Source organism: Chiloscyllium plagiosum, chromosome 9 (genome assembly GCF_004010195.1).
Source record: "Chiloscyllium plagiosum isolate BGI_BamShark_2017 chromosome 9, ASM401019v2, whole genome shotgun sequence".
In the NCBI taxonomy this organism is placed as follows: Eukaryota; Metazoa; Chordata; class Chondrichthyes; order Orectolobiformes; family Hemiscylliidae; genus Chiloscyllium; species Chiloscyllium plagiosum.
Genome location: NC_057718.1, coordinates 95,629,671 through 95,636,912, shown reverse-complemented (window position 1 = coordinate 95,636,912; position 7,242 = coordinate 95,629,671). Strand labels below are relative to the sequence as shown.

Below are 7,242 nucleotides of genomic sequence, written 5' to 3'. Positions count from 1 at the left end.
AATACGGCAGCATATTCTCAAAAGGCCAAAGCCACAGAATCCTAAGGATTTGAAGCCTCTACATTACAGCTGCCATTCCCTGACTAATACAGTAAGCCTGCAATGTTTTTACGAGTGAGGTGAAATGCTGGGTGTGGGGCATTTTCAGGAGGGGTGGAGATGGCTCCTGGCAGCTGCATCACATAAAGAGGTAATATATGCAGGGGCTAAACAATGTTATACAGCACTCCACATCCTTTATTAATGCATAACAGTCATTTAGAAGCACTCCCCTCTGTGAGCATAACATTAAACTTTACTGCAAAGGATGTCAGGATCTCAGGGCTCAGGCATGCCTTCAATAACACATTATATACAAAATGTGTCTGACCTTTCTCACAGATCTGCATCTATCTCCCACGAAGTGGCTGAGGCTGACTCTTCTTCTGTGGCACTGCTGCCCAACTGAGACAGTCACCTGAATGCCAGACTCACTTGCCACCCTCTTCACATGCAATTTTTCACTTGGATGGATAACTCATCCATGACCACGGCAGGTACAATGGCATCTAACATGTTGCTTCCCTTCTTTAACTTCAAATGGGAACATTCCACCTAATGTCATGTGGCCGTGGAACCACGAGCTGTAATGGCCTAGTTTTATTATCACTGGACTGTTAATCCAGAGACTCAGATAATTCTCTGGGGACATGGGTTCAAAACTCACCATGGTAGATGGTGGAATTTGAACTCAATACAAAGAAAATCTGAAATAAGAGTCTAATGATGAATATGAATCCATTGTTGACAGAAAACCTATCATTAATGCCCTTCAGGTAAGGAAATGTGCAATCCTTACCTGTTATGGCCTACTTGTGACTCCAGACCCATAGCAATGTGGTTGACTCTCAACTGCCCCTGTGGGCAATAAATGCTGTGTAGCCAGCGATGTCCTCATCCCGAGAATGAATAAAGAAGATACAAAAATGCAATTTGCTTTGTTTGGGGAGTGAGGCACTCGACAGGAGTGATCATCAAACCGGTCAGCAGCACAGGGTCTACCTATTACTTGGTGACCTGGATCACCAAGGTCACAATGGTCAACAGGAAGCAAGTGAGCAGAAGCTCAAGGTGTGCTCCCATCTCACCACGCTCTTGTACATTCCCATTCTCACAGGAATAAGAGTGTTTCATTCAGACCCTCAAGCTCATTCCAGCACTCAACAGCTTGTGGCCTAAATCTATATACTGTAACCCCCTTTAGCTCATTTCCCTGAACCTCTTTGCCAAACAAAGATATTGATATACAGTGATTGGAATGAGGTTGGTCAGGTGGATCTTGCTGAGTATTAGATCCCTGACTGGGACTGTTAACCTGGGCCAATCAGGGAGCCCTGGCTAACAGATATGAACATGTGTTTCATCTTGTGTTTCACTGTGTCTCACATCTGCACACACACAACATGGGTGCTGTGGAAAAAATAAGCACTACCGCAGTTAGGCGGTAGTGTGGGGGTAAAAAAAAGAGAAGAAAAAAAAGAAAAAGGAGAGAGAAAAAAAAATAACCAGGAGTGTCAGGGGAATAAGAACAAAAAGAACATGTGTCTCACCTTGTGTCTTTCACTGTGTCTCACACCTGCACACACACAACACGAGTGCTGGAGAAAAAAAAGAAGAAAAAGAAAAAACAAAACAGGAGTGTGAGAGATCCTGTTCATCCTGAGAGCAGACTCTGAGGAAAAAAAAATGAACATGCATCTCCAGGTCCAGGCAGGGGGCCGTAGAGGGGGTCATTAGGGCCAATTGCCTGCCCCTCCTCCGTGGTTATGTTAGAGCCCAGGTGTCCCTGAAGAAGGAGCACGCGGTGTCCACCAACACCCTTGAGCTGTTCAGGGAGAGGTGGGCACTGTAGGGAGTGAAGAGCATTATTTCCCCCTCCAACTCTATTTTGATTTAATCCCTGCCCTCCCCTTCACTGTTTGATCACACAGCATTGCCCTTTGAGAAGGGCATTGTTTGTAACTGGTTGTTCTTCACTGTGTTCGACAGCTGCACACACATGACATGGGAGCTGGGGAAAAATAAGCACTACCTCTGTTAGATGGTAGTGTGGGGAAAGGGGAAAAAAAACGAATTTAAAAAACAGAAACGTCAGAGGTTCTGTCCACTCTGATAGCTGGCTCTGAGGGAGCTGGATCAGTGGTGAGGGACTCTCCATTTTGTGTGTTAGGGAGGGGACTGACCTCTGAACTGCCTGGACCACACAGTCAGTGTATCTTATTACTGCTGTTGGCGTTTCCTACTGAGGAGGAGAGTTTGCTTTGTTCTCTTGCCCTTGTTTCAGGTAGACATTTTTGATTTTTGATTTCCTTTATCGTTTGTTGTGATTATTTTGAAACAAAAAGGAAAAGAAAGAATAAGAAAAGATGAGGAGTCTCGAAGTCCAGGCAGGGGGCCGTGGAGGGGGTCATTATGGCTGATTGCCTGCCCCTCCTCTGAGGTTACATTCAAGCCCAGAATGTCCCTGGAGAAGGAGCACGCAGTGTCCACCAACACACTCAAGATTTTCAGGGAGAGGTGGGCACTTCAGGGAGTGGAGTGTCTTATTTCCTACTCCCACTCTATTTTGATTTAATCCCTGCCCTCCCCTTCACTTTTTTGATCATGCAGCATTGCCCTCTGATGAGAAGGGCTTTGCTTGTCACTCTGGTGTTCCCTTTCTTCCTGCTGGTGGAATATAAATAAAGATTTGCTCCCTTATTCTTCACTGTGTCCTACACCTGCACACACATAACATGGGTGCTGGAAAAAAAATTGAACAGGAATCTCACCCCTCCAGTTCTATTTTGATTTAATCCCTACCGCCCCGTGCCCCCCTTCACTTTCTCCATGAAAGCATTGCCCTTAACAGGCTTTGCTTGTTGTTGGTTCACTGGCCACATGGGTGTTTGGAAATATTGAAATAAAATTATTTGCACATTGTGTCGTTACTGAATCACTGGACATATACACTTACAACACGGGTGTTGTGGGGAAACATAGGCACTCCTGCTGTACAGTAGCAGTGTGGGAGAAAGGAAAAGAAATGAACAGGTGTATCAGAGAGTCTCCTCAATCCAGGGACTGGCTCTCAGCTGGCTGGTCAGAATACATGTACTGTGCATGTGTAAATACAGGGTGACTTGGTGACAGGATACCAGCCCCAGTGCAGTTGTTTTAATTACCTATCTCAGATTTAAAATTGACAACTGATCTGGCATGACTGATCTCTCACCATGGTGTGTTTCCCAACCACCCCCTGTTCTCTATGTTCACCTCTGCTACTAATTATCAGCTCCCCTGCCAAAAATAGGCTCATCTACCTGATATCGTCAGTAAATACTTTAATAAAGCATCTATTTACATGCAACAGTTTCATATGGAGATTGACAATTACTAATCCATTTGGAAAGGTATCCTTCAAACAAAAAAAGTTCTCCCAGAGGGAAAACACAGTAAAACTGGTTAATGAGACATGTTGGTGCAATTCATCACAGGGCAGCCCTGTGGATCAGTGGTTAGCACTGCTGTCTCACAGCACAAGACACCTGGGTTTGATTCCACCCTCAGGGGACTGTGTGGAGTTTGCTCATTGTCTTCAAGGATTTCCTCCAGGTGCTCTGGTTTCCTCCCATCATCCATAGATGTGGAGGTTGGGTGCATTAGTCATGGTAAATAATCCATAGCATCCAGGGATGTGTAGGTTAGGTGGATTAGCCATGTTAAATTGCTCAAAGTGTCCAGGGATGTGTAGGTTAGGTGCATTAGCCATGCTAAATTGCTCAAAGTGTCCAGGGATGTATAGGTTAGGTGCATTAGCCATGCTAAATTGCTCAAAGTGTCCAGGGATGTGTAGGTTAGGTGCATTAGCCATGGGGACTACAGGGTTACAGGGATGGGGTGGATCTGGGTAGAATGCTCTTTAGAGGTTCAGTGTGGACTGGATGGGCCGAATTGCCTGCTTCCACCCTGTAGAGATCTTGTGTGTTCAATCCTATGTCCTGCTGTGTTCCTCTTTCTAAAATAGGGGTTTGAACCGTACCCCGTACAGTTGCATTTACCCTATCGATCTGTGAACTCACTTGATATGTCACACTTGACTTGTAACCGCAGTACTCCCAACTTAACCATCAAGAACACATTGCGGGCGGGTGGGGAAAGATGAAGATTCACTCAACACCACTCCACATTTTGGAGAAGCTGTGTCGTGCAGCTGAGAGGTTCCGGGATTTACAGAAAGCATACCTTTGCTGACAGGAAGTTATTGAAAATCTTCATGCCTTCAGGGGATGGTTTGGAATCTCTCTCACCTTCCACCTCCTCCCAGACTCTCAGCGCCGCGTTTCAGTGACAGGATTGGCTCAGAATGCAAAACGGACTGAGAGAGTTTTAAAACAAGAACTGGACAGCTTTTGATGTTGTTTTTTTTTGCACAAGCAGCAGGGATTTATATCGAAGTTGAATGTCGAGTGGGTTTGGTTTTATGACCTCTCTCTTTCCCTGAGTCTCCTGTAAAGGTGAGTTCACCTTTTCTTTGTTGTTGTGTTTTTGTGACTTGCGAAAAAAAAACCCGTCTCTTGACGACATTTGACAGGGGCGCGGGCGAAAGAGGTTCACGAGGGGACAACACGAGAGAGGGCGGCTGGTGTTGGAAATGTCTTCTAGTTCATCGTTTTCCCCAGAGTTTTATCATCCCTCAAAGACCCCACACCCTTTTGTCAGTTCTTGCTACATTTTGGTCACTCTGTCCACTTCTCAAACTCAACTTGAATTGCAATTTTGAAGGGAACTCCTTTAGTGCAAGCCCTTGTATTTCTCTCAGCCTCTTGACTCGGCTATTTGACCTCTCTCTTTATACATATATTTTTAAGAAAACGATCCTTTGTGTCTTTGATTCCTACCTTCGATTGCCTCCACACCCCCCCTCCCCGACTGCATTGTTCATAAACGTACGCCTTTAATTTTTCTTCCATTTCAATAGAGCCTTTGTTATGCACTTCACTAGTTTCCAAAGGGTTGATAATATTTTCAACAATCTTGTATTTATAGCCCCGAGAATACTTTACACAAGTAACCACTTGCTGAACAGCCGGTGCTATCAAAGTTCAGTTTACATTACATTTTTTTCTCTGTCTGCAAAATTGTCATAAGGAATGTGGGATAACCAGATTTTGAATTTGAACTTTGCCGCTTTCAGTCTCGACAAATTGTTTGAAATCTTTGCTCGGTGTGGCACCATTCTTACATTCTAATTTATTTGTCAATAGAGAGTTAATAATCATTGATTTATCCTCCCTTTGTCTTTACGTACAACAAATAGAATCCCTACAGTGTGGAAGCACGCCATTCAGCCCATCGAGTCCACACCGACCCTCCAAAGCATCCATCCAGACCCACCCCCAGGGCTTGCAAATACCATGGCTAATCCACCTAGATGCAATGGGGTAATTTAGCCTGGCCAATCCACCTAACCTGCACATCTTTGGACTGTGGGAGGAAACCAGAGCACCCGGAGGAAACCTACACAGACATGCAAACTCTATACGTATATCTTTCAAGGTTGGAATTGAACCCTAGTCCCTAGCGCTGTGGGGCAGCAGTGCTAACCACTAAGCCAATGTGCCACCCCAAATGTATTTTACTTTCTCTTTTGACAGATTTATGTGCCGATAATGCCAACTTGCATTTGAATATCACCAAAAAGACCCCAGCAAGATTTAGTCGGATGTAGTCATTTTTTAAAAAGTGAATACTGAGTCAAATAATACAGTATTGGGACAGCTCGCAAAAAGCTGACTGAGGTGTATGTTAAGTAGAGTCTCAAGCAAGATACGTACGAAGGAACACAGTGATTTTAGGTAAACATTTCAGAGCAAAGACCCTGGTAAGATGGCTACCAGTGTCAGAAACAAAGGAGAAGGGTCTGAGATTCCTCAAAAGGCCTAATTACTGGAGCTGGACAGGGAAAGGATGCCAACACAAAGATTCCAATTTTTAATACAATGTTATTGTGGAGAAGAGTGTGTCAGTGAAGATTTGAATATTGGGACTTGGTGTGGAATATGATGTACTTTGAAAGCTAGGTAGAAGTGAGCTGTACTTACAGTATTGGCACCCACACTCTGCCATTGATGAAGGAACAGAGCAAAGAAAAGCAGTTAATCACCAGAGAGAGACAGTCTATTGGTTTTGCTTTCTTGAACCCTGCTACAAAAGAGGACGTTGTTTACTAAATTTGATTCTTGACAATTACTTGGTAAATCCTTGAAACTTAACGATCAGCAGCTTTATTATATCTGATAGGTTTTTAAAAAAAATATATCTTTCGGAATGTGCTTTATTGTTTTTGTTATTAATATCAAAAAGGGAGAGAAAATCTAAGTGTGAGAAACCTTGCTAGGTTTTGGTGTAAAATCAATAAATATCAACATTAGTTCCAATGCTATTTTTTTTTGTCAGGGAGTGCTGAATGCGTTTGAACTGACCTGGCTGGTAGGATTGAGTTTCGGCTGTAATTAGCACTAAGTTAAGATTTACCTGGAGATTGATATTTGGATAAATAATAATGGGTGATGGCAGCAGATATTTGGGGAGAACCATTTGAGGGTTCACTACACACTAAAACATTTGCAGTCCTTAAGATTGTTAAGCCTCCCATTCTCGTGCTGCTGCATATTAGGTCCACGTATGTCAATTCAATAACTGATGGTGTGCACATGTCAATGTCTGTTAAATTCTTTCTTTTGTGTCTTCCACCTTGCCTACAGCATCAAACCCAAGACTGAATGAGATCATTGGTGTTGTTATCTGACAAGGTGCATTAAGGTTCCTCATTGCCCTCAGCATTTCATTAAGCCTTTGATGTTGTTCAGAGCGAACTAGACAGTAAATGGAAAAGTCCTGGGGAAAATTGATATACAGAGAGATCTGGGTGTTCAGGTCCATTTTTCCCTGAAGGTGGCAACACAGGTCAGTAAAGTGGTGAAGAAGGGGTATTGAGTACAAGAGTTAGAGTCATAGAGATGTACAGCATGGAAACAGACCCTTCCCAATCTAGCCCCACCTGCCAGCACCCGGCCCATATCCCTCCAAACCCTTCCTATTCATATACCCATCCAAATGCCTCTTAAATGTTGCAATTGTACCAGCCTCCATCACATCCTCTGGCAGCTCATTCCATACACGTATCACCCTCTGCGTGAAAAAGTTGCCCCTTAAGTCTCT

General features: G+C 43.8%; 1 protein-coding gene across 1 annotated transcript in view; it reads left to right on the top strand.

The window, feature by feature from the left end:
• The first annotated feature begins 4,131 nt into the window (after positions 1–4,131).
• fermt1 (FERM domain containing kindlin 1) overlaps positions 4,132–7,242 on the top strand; it is a 94,038-nt gene continuing 90,927 nt past the window's right edge. Inside the window, exon 1 of the mRNA XM_043696578.1 lies at positions 4,132–4,535. The gene's annotated coding sequence lies outside the window, so the exon portion shown is untranslated. The remainder of the gene's footprint in view (positions 4,536–7,242) is intronic.